The sequence below is a fragment of the Lolium rigidum genome, chromosome 7 (genome assembly GCF_022539505.1).
Source record: "Lolium rigidum isolate FL_2022 chromosome 7, APGP_CSIRO_Lrig_0.1, whole genome shotgun sequence".
Taxonomy (NCBI): domain Eukaryota; kingdom Viridiplantae; phylum Streptophyta; class Magnoliopsida; order Poales; family Poaceae; genus Lolium; species Lolium rigidum.
This window is the reverse complement of record NC_061514.1, coordinates 66,298,083-66,314,034: the sequence shown is the minus strand read 5'-3', so window position 1 is coordinate 66,314,034 and position 15,952 is coordinate 66,298,083. Positions and strand designations below refer to the sequence as shown.

The following is a 15,952-nucleotide window of genomic DNA, read 5'->3' as shown; positions in this document are numbered from 1 at the left end:
CAACCCCTTATCATCGCTGTTACGTTGGGGCAAAGTTCTGTGATTGTGTTGTGCAGGTTCCACGTTGGCGCCGGAATCCCTGGTGTTGCGCCGCACTACACTCCGCCACCAACAACCTTCAACGTGCTTCTTGGCTCCTACTGGTTCGATAACCTTGGTTTCTTACTGAGGGAAAACTTGCTACTGTGCGCATCACACCTTCCTCTTGGGGTTCCCAACGGACGTGTCATCTACGCGCATCAGGCGGCGCAACCCCCCTCCAGGCCGCGCCGGCCTATGGTGTGGGGGCCCTGGGCCTCCACTCCGTCTCCCCTTCGGTGTTCTGGTCCGTCTCGGTAAAATAAGATGTTTGGCTTTTGTTTCGTCGAATTCCGAGAATATTGCCCGAACAACCTTTCTGGAACCAAAAACAGCAGAAAACCTGGAACTCGGCACTTCGGCATCTTGTTAATAGGTTAGTTCCGGAAAATGCATAAAATCATTATAAAGTGTGAGCAAAACATGTAGGTATTGTCATAAAACTAGCATGGAACATCAGAAATTATAGATACGTTGGAGACGTATCACGATCCACTATCCTATCGAGCACAAACCTTGTCTTTGCGCGTTCCTCTTGAGTCGGCAAGCTCCATCCTCATCCTCTTCATCATTGTACATGCCACCGTCTTCCTCCAACATACACGCCACCGTCTTCATCCATCTTGTGCGCACGCCACCGTCTTCATCTCTTCTACACCATCTTCGTCTCTCTTCATCTTCTACACCGTCTTCATCTCTCTTCGACACCTTTTTCATCCGTCTTCTTCATTGTACTCATCTTCTCCATATTGCAACCTTGAGACCATCACATGACTATGGACACGACCTAAGATAGATTCTCAATGCAACCGTTAGTCCATAGGGATTGTCATCAATTACCAAAACCACACATGGGGCAATGGACATGTTCTTTCAGTCTCCCCCATTTTGGTAATTGATGACAATCTCTTTGAGAGGGTTAAAATATGGAATTTAGCGAACAACCCAAGTTGAATATTTAGAACAAACTCCCCCATAATATATGCATGTGTGAATGAACTTGAATTTCATTGCATATACCAGCAATTAAAGCCTAGCGGAGTATCCTCTAAATATTCAACCATGCAAAGCAACAAATGCAAGGCATGAAAGGCAAATGCTTAAGAACCAACAAAAGCAATTCCCTTAAACCCTCCAAACTTCTCCCCCATTGGCATCGATTGCCAAAATGGATGAAAGGTCTGGAAGGCCAATATAGTTAGAATTCCTCCATAAGGTGTGCATTTCTCATAATGTGAGTGAAATCAAATACACGTATTCAATGACGAATATCTGGAGGAAATCCAACTATATTGAGGATCAAAGATTGCAAGAGAATGAGAAGGTGATAAATCTTCAACAAATGAAGCAAGCAATCCAATGAACCAACAATATGCTCTAACTAATATGTGGAAGCTCCCCAAAGTTTGTGCACAAGATAAACAATTTGCATTGAAGAATAAGGTGCACAAGCATGGCATCATCACTCCCACAAGATCACTCAAAGCTTGTGCCAAAATCGACTATGAGTGCTTGAAGATGCAAATAGGATAAAACGAGCACTCATAGCCAAGTTCTTTGTGGAGTCATCAAAGAGTCAAATAAGAATAAAGGAATGGACTCCAACAAAGATGGATATCAAAAGATATGCACCATCTCTTATGTATATAAGTTTCTCTAAGTGGACAACATCACAAATATATTTATCTACAAAGAAACATGCACACACAAGATAGGTACAAGAGAAAAAGAGCAAGATATCCAAAACAAGCATGCTCAAGGACTTATCTCATTTTAGGAAAGTAAAACCAAATATCAAGTAATGAGATAGCCAACTCCCAAAGAAAGCAAGGTTCCAAATAAACCAAACCCTCAATACTTTTCATGATGGCACAAAAGTACCGAAAAGAAAAGGTTTGTCTTCCAAAGTCAAACTCTTGAAACAAGGGAGTTTTCTAGCAAACATAGGAGAGCTCCCCCAAAATTAGTGCACTATTTAGGATTTTGCATTTGAATACAAAATGCACAAATTCGGGATCATCGCTCTACATTGATTATCAAAACACTAACAAGGTTCAAGTGAAAAGAGGAGATACATAAGAAGCAAGGAAGACACATGGGAGTATAACCCACAAGGACAAATTCTTGGCAAGAGATAAAGCAATTGAGCACATGAGCCAAGTGTGAGGATGATCCGGAACAATACCACACAATTTATTACCCATTGTCCAAGGACAAGAGGTATATAGGAAACTAGATGATACCCCGCGCGTTGCAGCGAGAATGTGTAAGTATATTTGTAGAGAGATGCAGCAATGTAATTGGTGTTGTGTGCAACATAAGATAAAATCGAGAAGGCCTTGATTATTCCTATATATGACGTGAATGTTACATCCATAAAACCATTAACATCTACAATATATTCACTTCATTAACATAGTTGTCAGTTGGCTTGTCAGTTTGATTCTTTCTTTGGCGAAAGATACTCCCAAAATGTTATAGAAAAATCGTCGACACTGATGCTCCTCCTAACTGTTAAAAAACACAAAGTCCAGTCAAATTTAACAATCTGGAGGCAATAACTAACTATTAACATGTAATCAGTCTGAATACAAAGCAACCATATAGAAGTATCATGCTCGGATACTTGTAATTACTACCGACTATGCTGACCGAGATACGTCTGCAACACTCGGCGTCGCCCCCGGCCTGTTTCAGTGCCCTACCAATAACAGGGTTTTACCGATTCCCACTATCCCAGACTCTCTCTACTATGTTGTTTACTATCAGATTAGTATACTGCACTTATCCTGTTGACTGCACTTTGTATCTAATCCTGAAATTTGAACAATAATTTAACAGAGTAGCGGGCACACTTACCATTGGAGAATGTAATCTGCACTTTGAACAAACACTTCTTAGCTCCATAAGATAATAAAAATAGTAAGAAGCTGATAATGGATCACCTCGTTAATTAGGAGGAAGTCCCACTGTTGTCTCCAGTGCAGCTACGTCACAACCTTGTCGGCAGTGCCACGGTCCACAATGTGGTCGAAGTACCCCAAATGAAGATCAATATTGAACGCCAGGCCATGGCAGATTGGCAGGCAAACCCGGATGAGATCCTGACCAGCAGATTATTCTTTGACATCTCCTTGCAAATTCATTTTTGCAGGGATAAACATGGTGTTACAAATATCGATAACCATTTTCAAATGAACACTACATGAAGGATTTTACATGGTACGAAAGCAAACTAAAAGTGCTAACTTGTATTGTGTAAAAAGGTAGCTACCGTTATCTCGACAAAGAAATAGTCTCAGAATCAACGAAAAAGTGGCATAGCAAGCTTAAGTAGGACCCATGAGACAGCTCAACTGAACTCCCATCTGAAAAAAAAGGAAACCCATTACAGCGTAAGGTCAAGAAGCAAGATGACGAATGGTCCATATATCAAATCAGACTATTTGATGCTCATCAGAAGAAAGGAATCACGCTAATACTCCCCATGCCAATAGAGACATCTGAGAAAGGCCAAGTAAAATCAATCTACAAAAGGACACAAAAAGCAACATCGACGGTTGTGTGTGGTTGGGAAGCACCTTTGCTGAGGTAGAGGCTGCATGATTTCCTGGAGAAGCCGAGGCTGCGACCATGAAAAATAAAAGAGTATCTATGGTCTGCTGAATCGTGTTGGTACTCAGGAAGATTCGTGCCGACTGCCGACTCTTCCTCCAAATTCGGCCTCTCCAGCGTGGCGATGGTAAATTCGTGTGGCAATACCAGCAGGCAAGGGGCTTCGACGGCGGCTCTAAAGCAGGGACATGGATACCCAGTCTGTTAGCCAATATTTACTTGAACACATGCATTAGACGGAAGATAACCAATAAATTTGCGCTCAAGTAATGTATATTATAAATTAAGAGGAGGAGATTACAGTACATGTACCAATGGAAGAATGCGGTGGACTTTGTGGATGATGAACATGCCGAGAAATCAATCAACAGATCAACATCCAGCGGGTAGACTGATAAGTCGATCAATCACACAGAATCCGAAATAAATCCCAAGAAATCCACGACATGTGGTAGCAGCGGAAATCCGAAGGCGCGATAAAATCCGTAGCCAAGGATGAACCTGCCAGGTTGGTAAGGTGGACTGAGGGATTCAGGGATTCTAGAAAAGGAAGGAGGAGGTACGATGGTGAGCGGGCAGTTACCGGCGTCGAAGCTGCTGCCCGTGCTGGCAGCGAGAGTAGGTTGCCCTGCACCATCCCGTGCCTTTTAAGGTTGATAAAACGGCGGAGGCGGATGAACTTCGTAGAGCAGTTTCTACTCCCTTAAAGGTCCGATTTATTAGGTTGAATGCTCGGATTTATCCACCGGGGAGTCGCAGGAAGGAGCAGTCGTGGTGAGGAGGAGGCGATAGCTCAGGAAGAGGAACAGAGCAGGCTTTTGTTAAGACGAACGTGGAGGACGTCTACCCAGAAGTATCGGTCAATGTACCCAGCCCATGTCGTTTAGAATCACCTGTTCTGGCCCAAATCCGCCCTAACCATCTGGTTGAGCCCACGAACAATCTATTTAAAGCCCACGTCAGTCTTAGCGAGAGAGACTGCGTAGGGAGAGTGTGCAAAATCAGGGTGGGGGAATATGGGGTGACGTGGCCTCCTGTGAGGCTAGGAAAATGGGGCCATCTATTTAGAAAGAGAAGATACTTCCATATGGTACTTTGTGAGTATGTCCAAGATCATCTTCACAACTAAGAAAGCATTTGGTAAAGTGGGATTTGTTTGAGCACACATGTCACATAGGAACAAGATAATCTATAATATCAATTCTATGTGACACAACCTCAAGTGTTCACATTTTCTAAGGGCTGATGTTCTACTCATTCCAAGTGAGTGAGAATAGAAGGAGCCCTCGCGCACTCCTCCTCCTCCCGCCCGCCTTGCCTCGCCTCGTCACGCACGCACGCACGTCACGTTTCGTGACTCGAGTTCGAGTTCGAGACACACTCAAGGAAGCCTAAATTTTTGCTTGGTGCACCAACTGAGTTGGGTACGTGTCGACCTGCATGTGCATGCTCGCCGCGTGTCCCTGGTTTCCTACGCGTGGCAACACGGTTCGGGGCGGCTCTCCTCCCAGGCTATACAAGGAGACCAATCAGATCTGGAGAACAGTGCTCTTAGATCTCTCTCTCGCGAAGTTCCTTTTGCTGTGCTACTCTCTAGTCTTCCCCATCCCGGCGACTGCGTGCACGGCCGTACGGGAGAGCGAGGCCTCCGAAACTCCGTCCGTTGAGATTCCGCACCGGGAGACGGGCGATAAGGTTTTTGGGGAGCGTCTCGGCGCGACCGCTCGCTGCTTGTTCGTCTTCTTCATCGACGGTTCGGCTGCTTCATCGACGGATCCGACTACACCATGGGCGACATCAACAACTCCCATGGTGGTGGTGGTGCTGCTGGTGCGACCTTCCCGGTCGCGATGTACGTGCTTTTACTCTCCTACCTTGCGCTGCTACTTGTTCCATGTTCAGATCTGATGCATATGCTTAGTCTGATGTGTATGGTTAAGTATGCTTGTGCATCTGTAATCTTGCTTTCGGTAATTAAACTCACACGGAAATTGCCTAATAATCCAACAAACTCTAGTGGTTAAAATGCAATGTTTGCTGATGATTTGTTGATTTTATTTTTGTGTACTTGTTGGAGAATGTTCTTTGGAAGGGAGGTCGTCTTTCAGATAAAGATGCCTTCTACTAACTACTATATTAAAGAGCAATAAACATCTTTTTTTACAGAATTTTGAGCTCATCTGAAGTTTACCTCGGTTGTGACACGTGGTTCTTTTTGGTTTGGTTTCCTTCGATTTTTTCTCGTGTGTGTGTCTTCGGTGCTCCGTGCGAATTTTCACGGTATGCTTCTCTTCCGACGGTGAGGCGTTTTAATAGGTCGCTGGTGTGGCCGTAGCTGCCAGGAGTTTGGGAATTCGTGTTGCCGTAGCGGTCAAAGCGGCGCTTCGCTTCTGGCCATGTTCTCACGCGTGGCCCGACGCGTGCCTTCTCCTTCTATCTCTCTTTTCCACCGATCTCACCGTCCCCCACTACCGATCTCCACCGGCATCTTCCTGCTTGATCTCTTCCCTCCCAGATGTCTTTGTCTGTTTGGTCCGGCCAACGGTGGCGCGCTATAGGAGAAAGTGGAGATGTTCTGCTCGGAGAGGAGGCGGCGGATTTAAGTGAGCACGATGTGCCGGGGAGCAGCAGCGTGGGAGAATCTTCGAGCTAGCTCGCCAAAATCGTGGTGATGGTGGAGGTGTTGGAGGGGAATCGGCAAAGGAGACCGTCGTGGTGCCGTTCGAAACTTCCATATCCGTCTCGGATGACGCCGACAACCAACCGCAGCGCCGCCGATGGGATGGCTACCCCACGGCAGTGAAGGCGGCACTCGACGTGTGGACGTCCAAGCCGGCGCCGTGCAGGAACGGCGTAGGAGGCTGCTCCAGAGCGCCCCAATCTTCTTGCTGTCTGGCCCGCTCGCCGCTCCTTGTTTCTTCCCGAGCGACCGTGGAAAAGGAGTAATGCGGCGGTTCTCTGTCTGTTCCATCTTGCTGATGCTTGACGACGATTGCATCGATTGGAACTGAGTAAATTTCCCTATCCCGTCCCCTCCCAGCAATGTGCCTATTCTTTGCTTCGTACTAGAGGTGGGCCTGTTACTTAATTTTCCCATAGTTTACTGATTTGAACTGAAACTTGAACGCACATATATGTATTATTATACTAGATTTTTCGAGATAAATAATTTGAGCTGTATGGATTTTTCGTCCCACCAATTCTTGGAAATTGAAACATTGTGTTAACAATAGCAGCAATTGGACATCCTCTTATGTTATAACACACCAACTTGTAATTCTGATTATATCCATGGGTGAAAAAACTTCTTCTGATACATCTTTTTCTTTTCAGTTTTACATGTAATTTTAGAGAATAAAATCTGGTTCTCCACTGGTGTTTGGTAGAGCACTATGCTAATAGAATCAACAACCTATTCACTTTGTTTAGTATTCATTCCTGCCTTCTGAAATATTAGCCAACGCTCCCTTTTCCTCTCTACTCTATCTATGGTGGCGCTTCATCGACTCTGCGGGGAGCGGCCGCCATGAAAACGATGCCGACCACCATGGCCCGCCCAAGCTTGCCATCGGCCGCGAGACCATCACTGTTGCTGCCTCGCAGCAGCTTCACTCACTGCCAGTATCTTTGACGGAGGGATGGGCCACCAACGAGCTCCTCAATTTCTACCAAATTCCAGGAGGTACAATTATTTTCTCTGGCTGAGTTCGAATTTCCAGTTCTTCCCTAGCCTAATTAATTGCTGACAATTTGTTGTAACATCACGTTTCCTGTAGGCATTTCGACTCAGAAGAAAGGAGGAGCGGATTCAAGAGCTTCTTCATATGGACAATGAGGTCGAGCTACAGATGTGAAACGTGGCCACAAACAGCTTGAGGAACTTTGACAATAAAGTGAAATTCAGTTACAATATGCAGAGGCAGGAGGTCCACCACACAAATACAGACACCACACTGAAGCTCATGAAGGATCAGATAATAATGGCAAAGTGTATGCCACCATTGCCTGTTCTAGGACGAGTCCGACTTGTATGGGTCGATCATGAAGTGCATAATGGAAAGCAAAGCTTCTATTGGGGATGCATATATGGACAATGAGCTGGATTCAAGGTACTCCATTTGACGCCTCTGAATATTTACGAATTTTCTTCAGTCCTCCTTGTTTGCATTGGCATGAGAGGATTTATTATTTGCTGCAGCGCTTTACAGAGAGCAAAAGCAATGGGATGTGTTATCTTCGGCTGTTCTGTACAACTCTGGTGAAGTATCGAGAATATTGTGTGTTATGCCGCAGTCTGCGGAACTCAATATTGACATAGTCAAGAACCAAAACACGTTCCTGATTCAGCATGCTGCAAAGACGGTTCCCATGCCCTTGCAGTGCCTACACGTGCAGTTAATAACCGACTATTATTTCCGTGATGGTGTGATCAAGGAGTATCTCAAGATGCTGCTTTGAAGGATGAGGAAGATAAAGCAAAGCACCAGGATCACTCTATGACTATGCTATATTTTCTGATAATGTCCTTGCAGCCTCGGTAGTTGTCAGATCAACTACGACACATGCCAAGGAGCCAGGTAAACATATGTTCCACATCGTCACTGACACTTTTTTCTGTAGAATATCAATGGGTGGCAATCCTTGTATACTGCTACTCTTGATACATGTGCTGGAACTCAGGATGGCAATTTTACCCACGGGTACGGGTACCCGCGGGTACCGTACCCGCATGGGCAGGGTATGGGTACACTTTTATGCCCATGGGTATTACCTATACCCTGCCCGTTAAGTCATGGGCAGGGCACGGGTATAGCCTCGTACCCGCGGGTAAACCCATACCCTGCCCGTTTATTGTCAAATCTTAGGTGACATGTCTATTTTTGTTGACTTATGTGTTAAAATATGAGAATGTGATTTCTATATTATGTTAATTGTTATGTACTCAACTACATGTTATTAAGTTTAGATAGTTAAATTTTTTAATCAAATTTGTTATCGATAAATGTAAAATTGTGATTGACTTGTGTACAATTTATTCTACCCAATGGGTACGGGTACCCGCCGGGTATGGGCATGGGTAAAGTTTTATACCCATGGGTACGGGTATGGGTAGAAGTTTGTACCCATTGGCTATACGGGTATGGGTATGGTATTGCTCTACCCTGCCCATTGCCATCCTTAGCTGGAACTAACAGTGCTATCAATGCCTTTTAGTTCTTGAGTACTAACAAATATTCCTCCTGATCAAAAAACTCTATTGTTTCTTGAAAGTATTTGTTCTATTTCCCATTCTTGGGCATGCAGCTTTTCTGCGTAATTATTTAAAAAGTGTGGCATTTATGTCCATTCTAATTAAGAATGCTCTTAGAGATTATGATACTTAATGAGATGCTTCTACGCATCAGTTTAGACCTTGAAACTTTTTTCCTTTGGTTAATTGATCTTCATGCCAATAAAATATTGCGCAAAGTATATCCTGATACTTAATGGGATTTTTTTTTCTGCTAGGTGAGTATATCCTGATACTTAATGGGATTTTTTTGCTGCTAGGTGTGTGTTGCGTATTCAATCTTGCAAAGAGAATGGCTGAACTATCTGATACAAAATATTCAAAAAGATCAATCAATTGAATTTTCACCAAATACAATCTTGTGATTCTTGAAAAGCCAACTGGTCTTCTCTCTCATTCTACAAAATAATTCCTCTTGGATAGTTCTCTATGCTGTCATATACCTCACATTGGTCCAGTTTCCTTTCGTTGCATCGAAGAGGTAAAAAGTACACAATTTTTCTCCATGTTAATTTGATGTTCAGCACATTATTATCATATTTAGTCTCCTGGAACTTTTCGTTTGCTGTAAGTCATTGCTATTGCTATTTCGCATAAAATTGAAATTTCTATCAAAAGATTTGCCTAGGTCCTCAGAAAGTGTGACTTCTATTTAGATTTTAATCTTGATACTGGAGCAACTCAAATGCTTACATATACCGTTTTAGCTAAACCAGCTCCCTTTTGTACACGTATACGGGACTACAGTATAGATGCTGATGCAATGTGTCCTGTTTTATTTTTCATTTCCTATAGATGATGATGCAATTTCTTCTTTTTGATAGTAAACGGTAATCCAAAATTTCTTAAAGCATTGCTTATTTGTTCTCTTACAGTGCAAATAACATCACAGGAGAGTTGCCTTCAGACTTTTGCAGGCTGTAGTAAATTTCTTGGTTCAGTGGCATGTGAAGAAAAACTGAATAATTCCTTAACAGAAGCAGCAAGGATCCTGTCATGTGTCATCGGTGGACTGCTACGGTAAATATGTTCTCTGAATTACGTAGGGCTGAAAGAGAAAAATGTACAAGTCGTTTTTTTTTTGCACCAGTACTACATAAACATATCTGGGGGCCATTGATGCCTTAAAAGAAAGAACACATGAAAGTATTTGTATCCATTTACTGAATATGGTTCCGAGTCCTTTATTTTGAGATTGATTGTAGTGCATGGAAGCTCCTCTTATAGTGAAACAAACATGCATTCTGATAGCATGAACTCTTTTGATAGATGTAAAACAATTTGATACCATGGAGACAGTAACACCATGCATCTCTTCCAAAGTATGTCAAGCATAATTTTTGGATGAAAAAATATTCCAGACTCAGCAATTTGCCGGTAGCACCATGCCCACCTCAAGCTTACCAGGTAAACTTCAGAAGTGGCGTGACACAAAAGTGTATAACTAACCGGTTCTCAATTAACCTAAGCAGTAGGTTTATCTGAGACTTTTACATCTGTGTGGTATTGGATTGATCAAATGAATGAGAAACTGCCTAAATCTTTCTCAATTAATTTGGATTGGAGGGAGTATTATTTTGCTAGGTTATTCTTACCCATGAGCATTTACTTTTGAAAAGTTATGCCTCTCTCATGTTATCCAGATTTAATTCATTGTTGATAGATGAAAAGAACACCTGCACAACTTCAAGGCTTGATTATTCGGAATCATATGTATTGTTCACCTCTTCTTATAGGATGTCCAAACAAATGGACATCATTTACCAGCGTAGTGACCATACGTTTTCAAACTTGAGAATTGAGTTACAGTCATAGCCACTTATTTAATAGATACTTTTCAAAGACGGAAATCCCTTTTTTGCCAATTGCTAAATCTGGTATATTTTGTCAACTATTCATCAACCACTTAGTGACATATAATTTAACATGTCTCATGTAATTGTGCAGTTCGATTGAAGAGCAGATTAAGCTTGACAAGGTGTTTTCACAGTAGTTCCTTCATTACTTCAATGTCCCCATAGATGAAGATTCGGGAATTGCGTCAACTTAGTTCTCTAACAACGCTCGCAGCCTCTGAAGAACTTATCTAGGAGGCTTTGTTTCGAGGGAGTGTGATAGTCAGCCTAAAGTGAAAAGGAAAAAAATAATTAGAAGTACATCATTCAGCCTTGAAAATACAAAGTTTGCTTTTAAGTTGATAAGCTTGCAAGTTTAGCCCTGAGATGTTGTATGTATCTCCTTCTATCATTATCTTCCAGTTTGTATTACATGTGACATGAATTGTTTACGTAGAATATGGATTATGATATAAATTTTATTAGAGGTGTTCATGCATAGACTTGCAGGTTATTACTTCGCCATTGTGTTCATTTCATGTATATATCACTGAGTTTTTTATTTTTCCTGGATAAACATGTTACAAAGTTATTTCCATCTTTTTTCTAGACATCATGTTCCGAGAATAGTTCATATATGTATGACATCCATTCCTGTGTTGGAAAAACATTAAAGTCTTATGTGTCCTCGGTTATTTCTGTGTACCGAACTTTGTAAAATCCATAGTGAAGTCTCTAATGTGCTCACTGTTTGTAAAAATAAGATAATCAGTTTGATGTCTTGGATTTTCCCATGCACATTACAGTCGTAATTCAACATGATGAAACAATCCTACATTCTTCGGCTTGTGGCTGGGTGCGGCGTGCCGCCGCGCCTGTCCTTGCTAGTTTCTTTAATGGAAAGTCGAGAACGAACAACTTTTGAACGTATCAGATAGAAATGATGTTTGATTTGTTCTTGCGTGCTTGAGAAAACTGCACATCGGTTCCAACTTTGACAAAATATACCATCCGTATTTAGAGCTATCTCCAAGGGACTCCCCAAACCAAACTGATCAATGAGGCGGTAGAACCTTGCAAAGTTGCAAATTAGTAGTAGTAATATAGGTTTCTTGTTAAGCAATTAAAAATTGGAGATACAACTCAGATTTGGTTACATGTATATGCAGTTAAGCGCAACCCAATACAATTGTATACAACTGAGAATTAGCAAAATCCATATAAATTATACAATTGTTCATGTTAAGTTATACAATTTTTCATTATGGTTTAATCCATTCTTTGTTAAGCCAGTAATTAAAAATCATTGCACGGACTACTAGACTTCAAGGTCGAATTGGTATTTTTTTTAAAAAACTAACATCACGCGCTACGGGTCCTATTTAAGCGTGCCATAGTTTGCTTCCATAGCCCCAAAGTGAAAAAATCTATATGAACTTCTGAATCAATTATTTAAAGGGAACTCTACAGTCCAACATGGCGTGTACGGAAAAGATAGTAATATGATTCTATGAGGATCAGCAAAGTCATCATAGCGTGTCGGGTACATATTTCCTAGGTCCTGAAGCTTGGACGCACTCATATGATAGGCCAATCCTCTCCTCATCGACTCGCTCAGAAATAAGACTTCTTTGTGGGGATGAAATCCGAGGATGGTGATATCTTCCCTGTACCGTCCTTCAATCGTATCTTTCGTGTCAAGAACATCGTCGTTGTCAGAGTCCCACTCGTATCTATCTGCCGGTGGCGCTTGTCCGCTGTAATCTGGAAACCTATCGTTGTAGAAATGATAGTTGACGTCTTCCATGACCCAAGACCCACGAGCTTCGGGATTCCAGCTCCGGTGTGACAATATGTGCGTTAGGTCGGCCTGATACTTTAGAACCCACTTAGGGTGAGCACATGACTCGTCGAGGACCCAAACTTGTAGCCACCGCTTCGGAAAAGCAAATGCCGCAAGATACACTCCCTTCTCCGATCTTCCGAGTCTTCGTTCCTGGCTTTCTCCGTTTGTGTACATACCATCAGGAGGCTTAATTGCTTGGTACTCGGCACTCGACAATGATATTCTGCGGACAAATAAATGCATTATTAGATGAAAAAAGGGAAAATCAAATTTCGTTTTAAAAACAAGTGATACTACCTCAATTAATTAATTATAAATACATGATGGTGCAACGTTAAAGTATTCACATAGTAGTACCTCCAAATAAAGTTGTGGTGCACGTAGAGGTGGCCACGCCAGTAGACGCCATACTGCTGGTCGCCGGGCCAAGGCTCCCCCACCTCGGCAACGGTTCCCAAGGCCTCCCCTTGCCGCTCGAACGACTTCTCCTCCCACCTATTGGTCGCGGAGGAGAATACGGGCAGCATCATGGAGGAGGGCGGCCACTCCCACCCATCGATCCGGGCGTCCACCATCTTGGCCCCTTTATTAGGAAGGTGAGGGATTGTGACGACCTCGTAGTGCGGCGACACGGCAGGGTCGAACACGATGTAGTCATATCGGGGGAAGCCGGTCCAGCTGATAGGAAACGATGGCCGCGGGAAGGGTAGGCTGGCCCACCGCCGCGTGGCGGGGTTGACCACGTAGGCGCAGCTCAGGAGTAGGAGGCCGTTGCAGTGGTCTGCGACCGGGATTGGATCGGTGGTCGGCATGTACTGGTGGACCTTGCCGCTGACCTTGGCGGACGGCGGCACAGGGCGGGCCAAGAGCTCCGAGAATGCGTGGTCGTTGAAGCTGATGAAGATGCCGGCTAGCGGGAGCTGGACAAGTTGCATCAGGCCGTGGTTGTGGATGACGGCGCGCCAGGAACTGTGGACGCACCTCGCCGCGGCCAGGTCATGGGCGGAGACACGGCGGAGGATGTCGGCGAGCAGGTCCTCGGGTACCAGCTCCATGATCGATCTGGCGATCCTGTGCTATGATGTTGGTGTCTCGATGCCAGGACGGGCTCGATCTCTTTTTATGAGGTTGGAGCTCAATCCGAGTAGGTTTAATATTCGGTGTGAGGCCAAATACAAACGACACGATATTGGAGCGCTTCGTCTCCGTACATACAAGCAATCTCCGCACGCAGGTTAGTACGTTGATGTACCAGTAGGAATTAGTTGAGGGAGTCACGCCACGCTAAAGAGATGCTCACAGCAGTACTCCCTGCATCCCATCAAACTTATCTGAGAAAGAGTATCTATATACATCTAATTTTTGACAAACCTCAAACGTATTTTATGCAAAGATTTAAATAGCCGGCTATAGCCTGTCGGGAGACCTGCCGCTGCGGCTATGCCATTTATAGGCTAAATGGGAAAAATCGCTAATAGCCGGCTATAGCCCTATTTAGCCCCTATTTAGCCTCTAATATAGCCGCTAAACCTCCTGCATTTTGAATTTCTCTTCTCTTTTCTTCTATATTTCTTGTTTTTTTGAATTTGCGTTTATTATAATTAGATAAAACTTGCGAGTTAAACACTTGAATAGTTGTTTGCCTTGAATAATAGTTAAATAAATTGTAGCACAAATCGTGTTTGAGTCATAGTTTTCCTCTTCTTTTGGTAAGATATGACTGAAACAATTCAAATTTTTGAAAAAAAGGCTAAATGCCCGCTATAACCCGGCTATAGCCTTTTATAGCCTCCAAAAATATCGCGGCTAAATGAGATAGCCGGCTATTTTAAACTATGGTTTTATGGAACAGAGGGAATACTAAAGTTGAGTGGTATTTATTTCGGACTCAGCTTCAGTGGCTTGGTGAAGCTAAGTCTCAGTGACTTAGCTTCCCCTCCACCCTTCCTCTAGATTAGACTTACGAGATTGTCTCTGATTTAAACTAAACAACTAAAACCGTTTAGAAAAAATCAAGAAAATCAAGTTTCATCCCATTTAAACAAGTACTTTGTAAATGAATAGCTTTTTATAATTTTTAGCTTATAAAGTCATTTATTCCTAAACTACTGATCCAAACGGTATGAAAATTTCAGATAATACACAGAAAAACATTTATGATTTACTATAATTTTTTGACGTTTTCTGCGCAATTTAATTTTTTTAGTTCAAATCTGAGACAATCATGTACGTTTGATCATGAACGAAGGCTGGAGAAGGAGACTAAGTCACTAAGAAGACTAACTCGCTGAGACTGTAGCGACGATCTAAAAACTTCTGAAAGCCTTGGCAAATAAAAAGTGAATGACATTTAATTTCTACCGCCATGAAGACGAGGCGTACAAATCAGATAATGTTCTGCTATTACCGGAGAGGAAGAAGGACTCCATAGATCCGGTCTTGACTTTCAAATTCATAAAAACCTACAACCCGGATGAATAGTTGTCGGACTACTTGTTTGCAAAAATTCTCGCGGCGTCGCTGCTAACACAATTCAACCGGGCAACATCCAAGCGGTTGTGACGAGGAAGGGGCAGTCGGGAACGTGCATGAAGAATGCAGACCAGCTGGAGTTCGGCAGGAAGGGAATTGTTCATTTCCGGTTAATTTGTCAATGAATTTTAGCCCTTCATAGCATTTTGTTCGCCAACTTCCATGAAGGCTGCTCTAGTTTCTTCAGTTAAATCTTGTTTAATGTTAGACTAACTATGAAGAATTGCTTTTGCAATGACATGGCCGAAGCTTTTCCAAACTTTTGGAGAAGTTAATCCCATTTTTGTGTTACTGTGAAGCTTTTGTAAGTCAAAGAGTGAAGCAACCCATTTTCAGAGATGAATTCAACACTTCAAGCACATAATGAAAACAAATAATTCAGTTTGTTCACATTATCTCTGACAGTTAAATGCATTATCACTGCAAATACATTCAACGTTCACTAGATGTGCATACAATACTTGTCAGTGCAAATAGGGTATAGATTCAAAATAATCAGCATCCTAGAAATCCAGATTACAACAAGACTAGTAATTGCAAATCAAGACAACATATTGTTCTGACAATTCAGGGCAACATCACTAGGAATACATTCCATGTTTAGTACAAAATCCACGCGAGATTTTGCCAGTGCAAATTCAGTACTAATTCAAAACACTCATCATCCTAAAAAGTACAGATTACAAGTAGATTAGTGAGATTGGATACATAAGCTTGCTGATACAAATCCGGCTTGTGCACTACAAGTTCAACTAA

General features: G+C 42.7%; 1 long non-coding RNA gene across 5 annotated transcripts; it reads left to right on the top strand.

Moving 5' to 3' along the window:
* Positions 1 to 6,853: 6,853 nt before the first annotated feature.
* On the top strand, positions 6,854 to 11,433 carry LOC124678372. 5 transcript variants are annotated; one of them, XR_006994445.1, is made up of 6 exons: positions 6,854 to 7,375; positions 7,470 to 7,802; positions 7,892 to 8,270; positions 9,244 to 10,390; positions 10,931 to 10,961; positions 11,054 to 11,433. It is a non-coding gene; the product is annotated as an uncharacterized LOC124678372 (long non-coding RNA). The 5 variants fall into 5 exon arrangements; XR_006994443.1 differs by having other exon boundaries at positions 10,931 to 11,433; XR_006994444.1 differs by having other exon boundaries at positions 9,244 to 10,003; positions 10,931 to 11,431.
* The last annotated feature ends 4,519 nt before the right edge of the window (positions 11,434 to 15,952 follow it).